The sequence below is a fragment of the Bos grunniens genome, chromosome 20 (assembly GCF_055505025.1).
Source record: "Bos grunniens cultivar Pamir isolate PY7600 chromosome 20, Bosgru_T2T1.0, whole genome shotgun sequence".
Taxonomy (NCBI): Eukaryota; Metazoa; Chordata; class Mammalia; order Artiodactyla; family Bovidae; genus Bos; species Bos grunniens.
The window spans coordinates 41689394-41705333 of NC_141184.1; positions in this window are offsets into that span (position 1 = coordinate 41689394).

Below are 15940 nucleotides of genomic sequence, written 5' to 3' on the forward strand. Positions count from 1 at the left end.
ATGGAAATCCTGAGAAAGGCACTAAAGTGCCACCAAAAAATGTCACCCTTTCACCAAGCAGCAACTTGGTCTTCCAGTAATGTGAGGTCATGGCCCACAGACAATGTGAAACACTCACTCTTACCCAGCTTGGGTTCTATTAGGAGCGTTGTTCTACTTTGTGAGAGAGCTGAAAGTCACTTCCACAACACACCCACGCAAATCCCTACAACATGTGGCTGATGGAATCTCTACTCTTATATTGAATGTGTACAAATTAAACAAAAATATCTATTGAACTCATTTTGATGTATAAAAGATATGCTACTTAAAGTGAGGTATGCTGAAAAAAATCCGAATCATTAAAAAAAAAAAAAAAAACTTTGTGAGCAATCTGGAAGAACATAAACTACTTAGCTATAGCTCCAAAGTAAAAATTTACTTCTGTAAAGCCACAAAAGAAGTTTCAGTTTAATGAATAAAATAAGCTTATAATTAAGGGGGGCCACTCTTTGGAAATCATTGATTTAAATTAGGACAGGTGTGGCTCAGATGGTAGCGAGTCTGTCTGCAATGTGGGAGACTTCGGTTCAGTCCCTGAGTTGGGAAGATACCCTGGAGAAGGAAATGGCAACCCACTCCAGTATTCTTGCCTGGAGAATCCCATGGACAGAGGAGCCTGGCAGGCTACAGTCCATGGGGTCACAAAGAGTCAGACACAACTGAGCAACTTCACTTCACTTTTCACTAAGTGTATACTGAGCATTTTTTTTCCTAAATTGTAGAACACCCAGAGCAGTACTTCAAATATTTTCCTTCTCCTTTAAATGCAGTAGAATTTCATTCATAACATCTTGAATTTCCAAATTAAAATCACCTTTGATTAAAGAATTTCAGTAAGCCACAGGAAAAAAAGAAAAAAGAGTGTTATAGTTTCTATCCATAAGTGATTGTGGTATTTAGCAAAGCTATATGTGTATTTAAATGGAAAAGTCTTTTAAAAAATAAAGCAATATTCTGTAGGCCAGAAGCAATTAGTCTCAGGTGTTTCCTGTTAGTAAATTAGAGTAAACTTGGGGCCAGATTTGTGAAATAATTTCCATCAATTAAAAAAATAATGAGTTTAATGCTTATTCTCTTTTCCTAAAGGTGAACTTGAAAGCTGTGTTCTTAATGAAACAGGAGAACGTAGTTACATCTACTAAGCTTTGAGGTACTGCTTTATTTTTCAAAATAGCCAGGTGTGATATTGAAATAATATGAATGATTGGGAAATCTGAGAAAGCAGTTTTAAATCAGCAATTAATGGCTGACCACCTATTTTGTATACATTAATCTAGAAGCCAGGGTCTGACACACCATTTATTAACCATGTATCCTGCCTCCAGGGATTCCCAATCTAAACTATATGAAACAACAGCATTCATTGGTATCTGTAGGATGTATCCTCTACCTAATATTAAAATTTGAGCAATGTCCAAGAAAATCATATTTATAGAGGACTACTGTAATTAGGAAGTCGGACTTGGGCTGGAACTTGGAAGATAGATGGCAGATGCAGAGGTGAAGAAAATGAAGCAAGATACCAGGCAAGTCAACCTTCAAAACAATGGCATACAGTTAAGAATGACAGTTGTCTGCTAACTGGAGGGAACAAAAGGAGGCTTTCCTGATTGAAGAGAAAGATGTATATAAGAGAACAAAGAGAAGTAGATAGGACAGGTGGGCTTCAAAGATGGCACTAGTGGTAAAGAACCCACCTGCCAATACAGGAGACATAAGAGACATGGGTTCAGTCCCTGGGTCGGAAGATCCCATAGAGGAAGGTATGGCAGCCCACTGCAGTATTCTTGCCTGGAGAATCCCATGGACAAAGGGGCTTGGCAGGCTACAGTCCATAGTGTCACAAAGAATTGGACACAACTGAAGTAACTTACGGAGAAGGCAATGGCACCCCACTCCAGTACTCTTGCCTGGAAAATCCCATGGATGGAGGAGCCTGGAAGGCTGCAGTCCATGGGGTGGCTGAGGGTCGGACACGACTGAGCGACTTCACTTTCACTTTTCACTTTCATGCATTGGAGAAGGAAATGGCAACCCACTCCAGTGTTCTTGCCTGGAGAATCCCAGGGACGGGGCATCCTGGTGGGCTCTATGGGGTCTATGGGCATCTATGGGGTCGCACAGAGTCGGACACGACTGAAGTGACTCAGCAGCAGCAGAAGTAACTTAGCACAGACACTCAGGACAGGTAGGACGCCATCAGGTAAGGAAGCATTAAGCTCAGGTCAAACTTACTTTGACAAGAAATAGAGATCTCTTTCAGGTTTCTGAGCAGAAGAGAAACTTTATCAAAAGGATAGGTCAAAATCAAGCTGGCACTGATTTTTCAAGAGAGAATTCCCCAAAAACTTCAGTTGTAGAAATGTATCTAGATGAAAGTAAAATTGGATTAAAAATTCCAATAAAATGTGGATTTGCTTCAATCATTCACTAGTTACATATGTCAAAGAAAAGTATGACTTAGACAACTCATCTTCAGTCCTGGGTAAGAACCAACTGAGAGACCTAAGGTGAATATTGTGAGTTCACTTTTGAACATGTTGAGTTTGCAGTTGCAGCAGGGAACCCATCTTAAAATATCAAAGGTATAAATACCAGAGGAGAACATTTTGAAAGTCATCAACATAGCTGAAAAACAAATACACATAAGAGGACCAAGTTCCCAAAACTGAAACTTGGACGTCTCAGTGGTTAAAGAGGAGCCAGAAAGGGAGACAAAGAGGGATTAATCAAGGAACCGGGAAGCAAAGTAGGACGTTATTTCACAGAAGCAAGTGAAGTAAAGCAGTTCAAGAAGGGTGGAGTCGCCAGTTTCAGAGGATACAGAATCATCAAAGAGATTGAGGACAAAATAAAAGGCCTCTGGGACTTGCAATTACATACCCACACATCATTGGTGACCTAGAAAGAATACACATGGTGAAGTTTTTAAAACCATGTACTAAAAAACCCCAAACTTAATTTACACTAACACTTAAAATTCTGTGTCTCCATTATACAGAAAAAAGCTTGTTTATCTAAATGTGTATTATTATTCAATGCCTTGACACATCTGCAGTACTGTAAAACTGCATTTGTAATAACAGGACTGTGATATTTAAGGGTATTTTATATCATCCAAAAAGGTCAATGGAATATAGCACTATGTACAATGACCCCTTTACCAAATTATCTATGCAGATGATACAAAGTTATATCTGATGAAATTACAAACTCCATATCATATATCTTTAAGGTCACTCCTAGTCAGAAGTATCAAAAATCTGCAAAAGTCAAGATCAGCTATACTATTTCCATTTCAGGGTTTTTCCCTGTGTTGTCGTTCATTTTGTCAAATAAGAACTCTACATTAAAGAGGCTATTTGTTTCATCAAAACTCAGTACCCTGAAGAGTTAACTGTGCTTGGAAAGATGTGGCGAGTAAGTCAGAAACCTATGACTGTTAATTACAGAATGACTTTCACTGCCTGTAATTTTTTTTTTTTTTGAGTATTCCTGACAAAGTTAAATTGCTTTATCGCCAATATCACAGCAATATCATTATAGTCACAAATGAAATTTCCTGGGAAATGGCTTTCCCTTGACCGTAATAACAATGTTTTATATTTTTTTAAGCAAGAAAATGTAGCACTGTGACCAAAAATGTATTATCTTGGGAGCAAATCTAGCTTCTTTCACTAGATTTTCCAGACTCCCTCAGTTGTTTCTTAACCATTTCAGTCTAATTTTCCTGTCTTTCAGATAAAAATAATGATTCTAGTCCTATTTACCTCATAAGAAATAAAAGAGAGAAATTACTATAAAAATCTTTAACTCATCAGAAGGAATTAGCCCTTAGAGATTCAATCAACTCTTTCCATGCTAAAAATAATTATTGCTTAAAAATATTAACACGCGATTCAAATGTAGCTTTTGTGAAAACAGTCCTGCTGCCAATTTTTACACAATGGGTACCTTAGACTGATTAATAAAAGTATAATAATATAAAAAGTATACAGATTTTATTTTTTTTTAGCAGAAAATACATAGTCATAATATTCTTTCTCTTTTCAAAAGGATTGTTCATCTAGAAGGCTGAAAGAAAATGTACCTTATCCCCTGTTCTTACTTCTGTTTTTCCCTTTTTGGGCTTGATCACCTTTATGGCATGCCTCTCCTCTGAATTCTCTTTCTTCCCATAGCTGCATTAGCATGTTTATATGAACTATCAGAATAGAGTTAAGGCCCAAAGCCCCAAGCTCCCTGGCCAGCTCAAGGGGGCCATGGCAGAGTCCCATTAGGTTTTCACTGTTGGTGGGAGCAACTGCTCACAATCACACTCCCAGCTCCCTGAAACCAAAAGGTTTGTTTATGTTTGTATGTACGCCAGGCAGCCCCCTTATTATAGGAAGCATTATTCATCAGTGTACACGGACAATTAACATTTGATCGCTGTGCATAGAACAAAGCTGTGTACCTGCAAGGACCAGGCAAGGGGTTACACAAAGCTGTAGGGAAATCCAGGGTCAACAAATCCTCCCAACTGACTTAATTAGATACTTATTAACCATTATGAATAAAAGCCTCATTTTGATCAATGTTTACTCAACAATTGTGCTCGGTTAGTTTGCCTTTTGCATCAAGCAAATGGTGCTATATCTCTTGACACCATATTATTTTCCCCCTAACCCTGCCTTTAAAAAAATAATTCGGGGATATTTTAGAGAACTACTTCCTAATTATCTTCATTCTTCCTGGTTATTATCCCCATAGAAATCCTTTAAAATATTCATATTTTTTGTCACCAACTATGCTTGTTCATGCATCTAAAAAATATATTTTACACACTTTATGCTTTGCTTAACCTTAAATGAAATCAGGTTTTTAAATGAAAACCTTAAATGAAATCAGGTCAACAGATTTCTTAAAAGTTTAGTTGACCTCTAATAACTCCTCATTGTTTTCCATCTATCTCTCACTCTTTCCAAGAAGTTATTAGAGACAACAATTGCCAAAATCTACAGTGTCTAAACAGAAAGCTCAGATGGTCCCTCTGCTGTGTTGTTTTAATTTTCAAAGTTTTTGTTATTGTTCAGTCACTCAGTCATGTCCAACCCTTTGTGACCCCATGGACTGCAACACATCAGTCTTCCCTGTTCTTCACCATCTCCTGAAGTTGGCTCAAACATGTCCATTAACTCTGTGACACCATCCAACCATCTCATCTTCTGTTGCCTGCTTCTTCTCCTGCTTTCAATCCTTCCCAGTATCAGAGTCTTTTCCAAAGAGTCAGCTCTTCACATCAGGTGGCCAAAGTACTGGAGCTTCAGCATCAGTCTTTTCAATGAATATTCAGTGCTGGCTTGGTCTCCTTGATGTCCAAGGGACTCTCAAGAGTCTTCTCCAACATCACACATTCAAAAGCATCAATTCTTCAGTGTTCAGTCTTCTTTATGGTTCAACTCTCACGTCTGTATGTGACTAATGGAAAAACCAGAGCTTTGACTATATGGAATTTTGTCGGTAAAGTGATATCTCTGCTTCTTAATACACTAGGTTTGTCATAGCTTTTCTTCCAAGGAGCAAGTATCATTTAATTTCATGGCTGCAGTAACTGTCCACAGTGATTTTAGAGCCCAATAAAATTAAGTCTGTTAGTGTTTCCATTATTTCTTCATCTATTTGCCATAAAGTGATAGGACCAGAAGCCATAATCTTCATTTTTTGAATGTTGAATTTTCAGCCAGCTTTTTCACTCTGCTCTTTCACTTTCATTAAGAGGCTCTTTAGTTCCTCTTCACTTTCTGCCATAAGAATGGTGTAATCTGCATATTTGAGATTATTGATATTTTTCCTAGTAATCTTGATTCCAGCTTGAGCTTCATCCAGCATGGCATTTTGTATGATGTACTCTGCATATGTTAAATAAGCAGGATGACAGTATACAGCCTTGACGTATTGCTTTCCCAATTTTGAACCAGTATGTTGTTCTATGTAAGGTTCTAACTGTTGCTTCTTGACCTGCACACAGGTTTCTCAGGAGGCAGGTCAGGTGGTCTGGTATTCCCATCTCTTTAAGAATTTTCTATAATTTGTTGTGATCCACACAGTAAAAGACTTTAGCATAATCAATGAAGCAGAAGTGGATGTTTTTCTGGAACTCTTTGCTTCCTCTGTGATCCAACAGATATTGGCAATTTTATCTCTGGTTCCTCTACCTTGTCTAAATTCAGCTTGTACATCTGGAAGTTCTTGGTTCACATACTGTTGAAGTCTAACTTGAAGGATTTTGAGCACTACTTTGCTAGCATGTGAAATGAATGCAATTCATTTCAATTGTGCTGTAGTTTGAGCATTCTTTGGCATTGCCTTTCTTTGGGATTGGAATGAAAACTGACCTTTTCCAGTCCTGTGGCCACTGCTGAGTTTTCCAAATTTGCTGGCATATTGAGTGCAGCACTTTCACAGCATGATCTTTTAGGGTTTGAAATAGCTCCACTGTAATGCCATCACCTCCACTAGCTTTGTTCGTAGTGATGCCTCCTAAGGTGCACTTGATCTCACATTCCAGGATGTCTGATTCTAGGTAAGTGATCATGCCATTGTGATTAACTGGGTCATTAAGATCTTTTTTATACAGTTCTTCTCTGTGTTCTTGCCACCTCTTCTTAATATCTTCTGCTTCTGTTAGGTTCATACCATTTCTGTCCTTTATTGTGCTTTTCTTTGCATGAAATGTTCTTGTGATATCTCTAAATCTCTAATTTTCTTGAAGAGATCTCTAGTCTTTCCTATTCCATTGTTTTCCTCTATTTTTTACATTGTTCACTTAGGAAGGCTTTCTAATCTCTCCTTGCTATTCTTTGGAACTCTGCATTCAGATGGGTATATCTTTCCTTTTCTCCTTTGCCTTCTGCTTCTCTTCTTTTCTTAGCTATTTGTAAGGCCTCCTCAGACAACAATTTTGCCTTTTTCAAAGCTTGGAAGCATCTGAAATATTTTATTATTGCCACATCTCTGAACTTTATATAAATTTAATTGAAGGAAATAATACTTACAATTTTAAAAACACAACTGCTTAACAATCATTGAATCTTCTGTTGCCCTATTGTTTATAAATCATATCACATTGTGATTAGTAATGTAGTTAAATCTGGAGCCAAATTTTTTTTCTCTTGTGTAAGACAGGGTACAGAGTTTTTGTTTAATTATTATTTTTGTTTAAATACCTTTGTATTTGTGCTTTATTATGAAATGAATTACCACAAACTGTACCAATTTATCATCTCAGTTCTATAAGATGAAAGTATAGTCGTTGTTCAGTTATGTTCTCTGCTTGAGAGGTCTTAAAAATCTGAAATCAATTCATGGGCTGTATTCTTACTTGGAGTCTTGACTAGGGAAGAAACATCTTTCCAAGTTCACTCAAGTTTTTGACAGAATTCAGCTTCTTGTGGTTGGAGGACTGTGGTTCCTTTTTTTTTTTTTTTTTCCTTGCTGTTAGCCAGGGATTGTTCTCATCTCCTATAGGCCACCTTCTTGTACAGGATACATGGCCCTCTTCACAACAGGGCAATTTGCTTCTTAATGGCCAAGGAAAGCAGTTCCTTTATCTGCAAAGGCTACATTGAGTTGTTCAAAAAGAGCTTGTTTGATAGGCAAGACCTGGCCAGAATTATCTTCCTTTTGATTGGATTAAAGCACCTGTCTGCAGACTTATGTCTGCAAGTCTTTTCACCTTTGCCTGCTAAGTTATATAACTGGATCATGAGAATGATATCCATCATATTCATTCCCTCAGATTTTTGTAGAAGGATTAACTAAATGTCTTCAGGAAAGTTCTTTGTTATTTTATAGATGTTGATGCATTTAACTGATCAAGATTCCAGTTTCATCTTAGCTACTATAAGACATAAAGTCAAATGAATGACATACCTCTAGGAAACATACAGAACATTTTGGGTACAATCTTTACCCTAATTTTAATTTAAGTTTCTGCCTGTGTTATCTTTTTAATATACAATTTCTTCATTTAATTTTTAAAATCTTGTGGTTCCACAGGTTATCTCCATAAATCACCTTAAACATTTTCTAAAATAAATCAGTTTCTGTATATTGAGCATTCTCAAGGGAGCACTTTAAAGTACTCTAGCAGGAACCTGAAACAAACTCTTATTTTTCCTCCCTTTCAAAAAGGAGGCTAGCTAATGGGTTTACAAAATAGTTAAGAATGCACACAAAAAGGATTAGAAATGTATTAAAGGGAATATAGAAATGAGCACATATAGTAATTATAGCATACAACAGTTTTAACACTATGTAGTATAAATGTCCCTTCTTTTATATAAACCAATTAATATCATAGATGGTTTTATATAAACCACCTTCTTGTGGTACAAATTAAATCATAGTAATATTAAGTCATGTTAATCCCTAAACTATAAGTTTCTCATCTTGTGCCCATTTGCTCATGTAATGTCTTAATTTCATTGAAAATATGTACTCCAAATATTTTCAAGAGTTCACCTAAAAGAGCTCACTCTGAATCCAGACTATCAGCAGGGTCACTGTGTGACATGTGTCCTTAGGTCCTTCCACTTCCAATCTGGCTCCTATTCCTCAACACCTCCTGCTCCTTTTGATAGGGCCACACAAGAGGATTATACTTATCCATGTTCCTCCATCCTTATACGTGTGCCCCCATCTTTCTCAAAATCACTGACCCAACAAAAATACTCATCTCTCTTCTCTAAGAAAAAGTCATCATCATCATCTTTATTATTGAGTGCATATGATTTATAGCATTGATTTCACTGCTTCTAAGTCACTTCAGTCGTGTCCGACTCTGTGCGACCCCATAGACGGCAGCCCACCAGGCTCCCCCGTCCCTGAGATTTTGATTTCACTAAACCCTCATAAATACTACTATCTTCATTATCTTTAGGGGATAATGAATGCACAAGGAGATGAAGCCATCTGCCACATTCATTCAGCTAGTATGTGGAGAAATTGAAACTCAAGTCTAGGTAGTTAAACCCTCTTTCTTTAACTGGTAGATAAATCCCTGATGTAAGTTAATAGGTGCAAGCAGAGGAGATTTAGTCAACTCTGAATCTCACTTCAGTTTGTTGTTATGTCCATTTAGATCCACAACTCTGGGCAGGAACTAGAACAGTGATAACCCCATAAACTCTCCCCATTTTCATAGGAAAATAAAATGAGATTCAGAAAAACAAAATGACTTTTCTAAGATTTCACAATTAATACCTGGTAAAGGTAGGACTCATAATTCTATTGGAGCAGCATCTTGAAGTCAGGTACTCACCTATACACCTCTAGCACCTGGGGAAATGCTTAGTATTCGGAATGCCCTCAACAAATGTTGGTTGGATGAATGAATGAATGAATGAGCGCATAATGAATAAAATCAAGAAAACTTAATTAATTGATTTCATACTTTTTTCTTCATATACCACAGATGATTCTATGATGACAGTAGTCCTGAAGGAAAGAGGCATCCCTGGTAAATACTATTTATCCAGAAAGTGATTACTTGATTAGTGTTTTAAAAATCAAAGATCATATTGTAAAGAGTGGAAAACAAAGGAATTTTATTTGGGTTCAGTGGCATGTGATAGGGTAATAAGAGAGACATATATATCTATACATAAGTTATGCTAAACATGGTTGATTGGTTAAAGTCTAATCTAGTTGAGTAAGAGTTAGGTATTTGAGTGATGAAGGACTAAGTTATAGAAGAACAGCTTTTTTTTCTATTTTTGTTTTCAAGCTTAAAAAATGTTGGGAAATTCGGAAACAATATTATTTTTATTGAGTGCTTCTAGACAATGTGTGCAGAAAATGAATGTTATGAAACCACACAAAAAACAATGAGGTGCTAAAAGTTGTAATAAATTGCAAATCTTTTATTATGGAGTCATTATACATTTCTAAGTGGAAAAGACCCATGATTTACCTGTGGTGGATTCATGTTGATATATGGCAAAACCAATACAATATTGTAAAGTTAAAAAATTAAATTAAATTAAAAAAAATGTAAAAATAAAAGCTGAGTCTCTGCTTTATGTGCCTAGAAAATGGGTCAGATTTTATTCAGGGAGATTAGTTATTTGCTATTATAGATTTTATATTATAAAACTAAATATTCATAATTTTATGAAAAATCCTTAATTTAGAGTTGTTTAAACTGTGTAGTTTGAAAGCTATTGGCCCATTAATGTTTTCAACAGTCCCAGTTTTTTCAGTTATTTTTCCACCTAATGGACACAATAGTAGGGTATTATGTCAACATTTTCCCAGCATTTTCTCAATAAGTATTTTTAATTGACTTTTATTTATTTTGTCATTTATATTTGGCTGCACTGAGTCTGTGTGCTGAGTGTGAATTTTTCTCTAGTTGCAGCAAGCAGGGGCTACTCTAGTTGGGGTGTGCAGGCTTCTCATTGTGGTGGTATTTTAATAATATATTAAGTGATCAGTGGATATTCTAAGTTATAAGCAAAAGAAACCAACTCTGGACATATTAAGCAGCAGATGATTTACAGTAAAAGTATTGGAGACTTCACAGACTCTCCAGGTTGACCAAAGAGAGGCCATGGAGCCAGGAAAAACTCCAAGATAATGTTGCAGTACATATCAACCTTGGGGGACAGAGGAGGCGGGTCTCCTCTGCTGTTGCCCCCAGCATAGATAGAAGTCAGCTCTACCCCAAAAGAGTGACATCACACACTTGCCCCTGAATAATGATGATTACTTTGCCTATGGAGACAAGGCAGAATTTCTATCATGCCTATCATCGTCAGAATGAATTCTGTTCTCTTCCTGTTTTGAAGTGTCTTTACCTTCAGATTCAAATCTATGGCATCTTTGGTAGTGGCTAGAACATATCTCTATTAGGGGTCTTCACTACAGGTCTTTTATCAAGGCCTGCTGATGGCTCCATGTAGCATCCCACAAACGTGTTATCAACATGGTTTCACTGGATTCTAAGAACTATATGGCAGTGGTCTTCTTTGGCCCCCACTCAAAAACAGTTAGTCTTTTGGCTCACTGTAAAAATTTGTTTGTTGCCTTTAAATCCAGGAAGGCCCATCAAATACTACATTCCTAATTAGTGGAAGAGAATGCAGAGTTCAGCTATTGCTCTGCCATTTTGTAGGGAGTACTTATCTCCATGTGTTACAATCCATGGGTCCCTGGAAACTTCACCAAGATGGTAGGATTATATATTTCCATGAATTTATCTATTGTCTCTTAGTGAAGTACTAATAAACTTCTATTGCCCTGTACACTATCAGTTTAATTTTGTTAAAATAGTGATCCAGCATGATATTCTGCAGGATAGTCAGAAAATTAAATTCCCTTCAAATTAAATTGTGGTCTATAATCGGAGACAGCACATGTATTTTGCAGGATATTGAGGATGTACTTCTGCCCATGACAGGTAAAAGTTATATGTATAAAACTTTTCGACCATACTAGTTGCTGGTCTTATATTGGTAAGACCCAAGAAAGAAATCACATTTGGAACTGCAACTGCAATCAGAATTACTGCTTCAGTTAAGTTCAGTTGCTCAGTCATGTCTGACTCTTTGTGACCCCATAAACCGCAGCACACCAGGCCTCCCTGTCCATCACCAACTCCTGGAGTCCACCCAAACCCATGTCCATTGAGTTGGTGATGCCATCCAACAATCTCATCCTCTGTTGTCCCCTTCTCCTCCTGTCTTCAATCTTTCCCAGCATCAGGGTCTTTTCAAATGAGTCAGCTCTTCCCACCATGTGGCTAGAGTATTGGTTTCAGCATCAACATCAGTCCTACCAGTGAACACCCAGGACTGATCTCATTTAGGATGGACTGGTTGGATCTCTTTGCAGTCTAAGGACTCTCAAGAGTCTTCAACACCACAGTTCAAAAACATCGATTCTTGGCACTCAGCTTACTTTACAGTCCAACTCTCGCACCCATACATGACCACTGGAAAAACGATAGCCTTGACTAGATGGATCTTTGTCAAAAGAGTAATGTCTCTGTTTTTTAATATGGCTAGATTGGTCATAACTTTCCTTCCAAGGAGTAAGCATCTTTTACTTTCATGGCTGCAGTCACCATCTGCAGTGATTTTGGAGCCCCAAAAAATAAAGTCTGACACTGTTTCCATTGTTTTCACATCTATTTCCCATTTTCTGAATGTTGAGCTTTAAGCCAACTTTTTCACTCTCCTTTTTCCGTTTCATCAAGAGGCTCTTTAGTTCTTCTTCATTTTCTGCCATAAGGGTGGTGTCATCTGCATATCTGAGGTTATTGATATTTCTCCCGGCAATCTTGATTCCAGCTTGGGCTTCTTCCAGCCCAGCGTTTCTCATGATGGATTCTGCATAGAAATTAAATAAGCAGTGTGACAATATACAGCCTTGACATACCCCTTTTCTTATATGGAACCAGCTTTTTGTTCCATGTCCAGTTCTAACTGTTGCTTCCTGACCTGCATACAGGTTTCTCAAGAGGCAGGTCAGGTCGTCTGGTATTCCCATCTCTTGAAGAATTTTCCACAGTTTATTGTGATCCACACAGTCAAAGGCTTTGGCATAGTCAATAAAGCAGAAATAGATGTTTATCTGGAATTCTCTTGCTTTTTCGATGATCCAGCAGATGTTGGCAATTTGATCTCTGGTTCCTCTGCCTTTTCTAAAGCCAGCTTGAACATCTGGAAGTTCACAGTTCACGTATTGCTGAAGCCTGGCTTGGAGAATTTTGAGCATTACTTTACTAGCGTGGGAGATGAGTGCAATTGTGTGGTAGTTTGAGCATTCTTTGGCATTGCCTTTCTTTTGGACTGGAATGAAAGCTGACTTTTCCAGTCCTGTGGCCACTGCTGAGTTTTCCAAATTTGCTGGCATATTGAGTGCAGCACTTTCACAGCATCATCGTTCAGGATTTGAAATAGCTCAACTGGAATTCCATCACCTCCACTAGCTTTGTTCGTAGTGATGCTTCCTTAGGCCCACTTGACTTCACATTCCAGGATGTCTGGCTCTAGGTCAGTGATCACACCATTGTGATTATCTGGGTCGTGAAGATCTTTTTTGTACAGTTCTTCTGTGTATTCTTGCCATCTCTTCTTAATATCTTCTGCTTCTGTTAGGTCCCTACCATTTCTGTCCTTTATTGAGCCCATCTGTGCATGAAATGTTCCCTTAATATCTCCAATTTTCTTGAAGAGATCTCTAGTCTTTCCCGTTCTATTGTTTTCCTCTATTTCTTTGCATTGATCGCTGAGGAAGGCTTTCTTATCTCTCCTTGCTGTTCTTTGGAATTCTGCATTAAGATGTTTATATGTTTCCTTTTCTCCTTTGCTTTTCGCTTCCCTTCTTTTCACAGCTATTTGTAAGGCCTCTTCAGACAGCCATTTTGCTGTTTTGAATTTCTTTTTCTTGGCACTAATGATTTTGGTACTATCAAATGGGAAAGTTGAATGTGGACATGACCGAAATCATCACCTCAATCTTGTAAGTCTTTGACAGCAGGATCAGTCTCCATTATTCTTCTTGAGCTTCAGTATCATTTTTGTTTTACCACTTTGATATAGGGTGGGGAAGTTCTGGGGTTTCCCTTCAGCATTTTGCATCATGATAGTCCTTACTCTATCAGTAAAGGTGGGAATTATGTCAGTTGTTTAGAATATTAATTCCATTTGGAAACTAGGGAATAAAATATAGATTAAGTTTAGGACTTAACTAAGCCTAACATAAAATGGACATGGGCTTGACTTTTATCAGTCCCTTTATAATAGGTTCAGTGATATTCTTGCTTTCCAGGAACTTGAACCAAGTGTCCAAAAACTCCTGAAAGTTATGGATCATTGCCTTTCCCAAAGATGCAGTCATTCTGATAAATAGACATAATTCCCTTTGGGAGAACATCAAGAGGTAGATTCAAAGTATATACTTATGATGTAACATATTCCAAACAAATTTATCTACCTTTCTGTTGTTTGAAGGACCAAGAGATATTTAAACTGACCCAGCTCTAAAAATTGGCTGAGGAAACATTAAAAATTATGTTGGCTTAAGTAAGACCTCCAGGGCTTCCCAGGTGGCTCAGTGGGTAAAGAATCCACCTGCAATGCAGGAGATTCAGGAGACACAGGTTCAATCCCCTGGGTTGGGAAGATACCTTGGAGGAGGTCATGGCAACCCACTCCAGTATTCTTGCCTGGGGAATCCTATGGACAGTGGAGCCTGACAAACTACAGTTCATAGGGTTGCAAAGAGTTGGAACTAACTGAAATGACAGCACACACACACGTATGCAAGTAAAACTTGGACTCATGAGGTCTAGGGATTAGGGATTTTGCAGTTTGTTCATACCAGGAACCGATGATCAATATGCCACCATGAAATGCCTTATGGAGATATCATTCTGATCCTTTTGCTGATACTACTGGTGTTTTTAGTCAGTTCAGTTCAGTCACTCAGTCATGTCCGACTCTTTGCGGCCCCATGAATCACAGTACGCCAGGCCTCCCTCTCCATCACCAACTCCCGGAGTTCACTCAGACTCAGGTCCATCGAATCGGTGATGCCATCCAGCCATCTCATCCTCTGTCGTCCTCTTCTCCTCTTGCCCCCAGTCCCTCCCAGCATCAGAGTCTTTTCCAATGAGTCAACTCTTTGCACGAGGTGGCCAAAGTACTGGAGTTTCAGCTTCAGCATCAGTCCTTCCAAAGAACACCCAGGACTGATCTCCTTTAGGATGGACTGGTTGGATCTTCTTACAGTCCAAGGGACTCTCAAGAATCTTCTCCAACACCACAGTTCAAAAGCATCAATTCTTCAGCATTCAGCCTTCTTCACAGTCCAACTCTCACATCCATACATGACCACAGGAAAAACCATTGCCTTGACTAAATGGACCTTTGTTGGCAAAGTAATGTCTCTGCTTTTGAATATGGTATCTAGGTTGGTCATAACTTTCCTTCCAAGGAGTAAGCGTCTTTTAATTTTAGGGCTGCAATCACCATCTACAGTGATTTTGGAGCCCCCAAAAATGAAGTCTGACACTGTTTCCACTCTTTCCCCATCTATTTCCCATGAAGTGATGGGACCGGATGCCATGATCTTAGTTTTCTGAAATGTTGAGCTTTAAGCCAACCTTTTCACTCTCCTCTTTCACTTTCATCAGAGGCTTTTTAGTTCCTCTTCACTTTCTGCCATAAAGGTGGTGTCATCTGCATATGTGAGGTTATTGATATTTCTCCCGGCAATCTTGATTCCAGCTTATGCTTCTTCCAGCCCATCATTTCTTATGATGTACTCTGCATGGAAGTTAAATAAGCAGGGTGACAATATACAGCCTTGACATACTCCTTTTCCTATTTGGAACCAGTCTGTTGTTCCATGTCCAGTTCTAACTGTTGCTTCCTGACCTGCATATAGGTTTTTAGTCATTATGATCTAATTAGTCTAACAGTGATGTGCCATTTCTTACTTTCTGACATCCTGGGGTCCAGTATCATTCTAAAGTCAAGGAGCCCTATGATTGAAGTATCTTGCTTGCACAAGCATGACTTTTCTCCAGAGTGCAACCCTGTGCAATAACTTTCAGAGATGTTGGGACTCCACTCTCTAGTATATTTCTCAAAGTCTTGGAGTAGTGAATGTATGCTGTGCTGTGCTTAGACACTCAGTCATGTCCAACTTTTTGCAACCACAGGGACTGTAACCCACCAGGCTCCTCTGTCCATGGAATTCTCCAGGCAAGAATACTGGAGTGGGATGCCATGCCCTCCTCCAGGGGATCTTCCTAATCCAGGGATTAAACCCAGCTCTCCCACATTGCAGGCAGATTCTTTACTATCTGAACCACGAAGGAAGATCAAGAATACTGGAGTGGGTA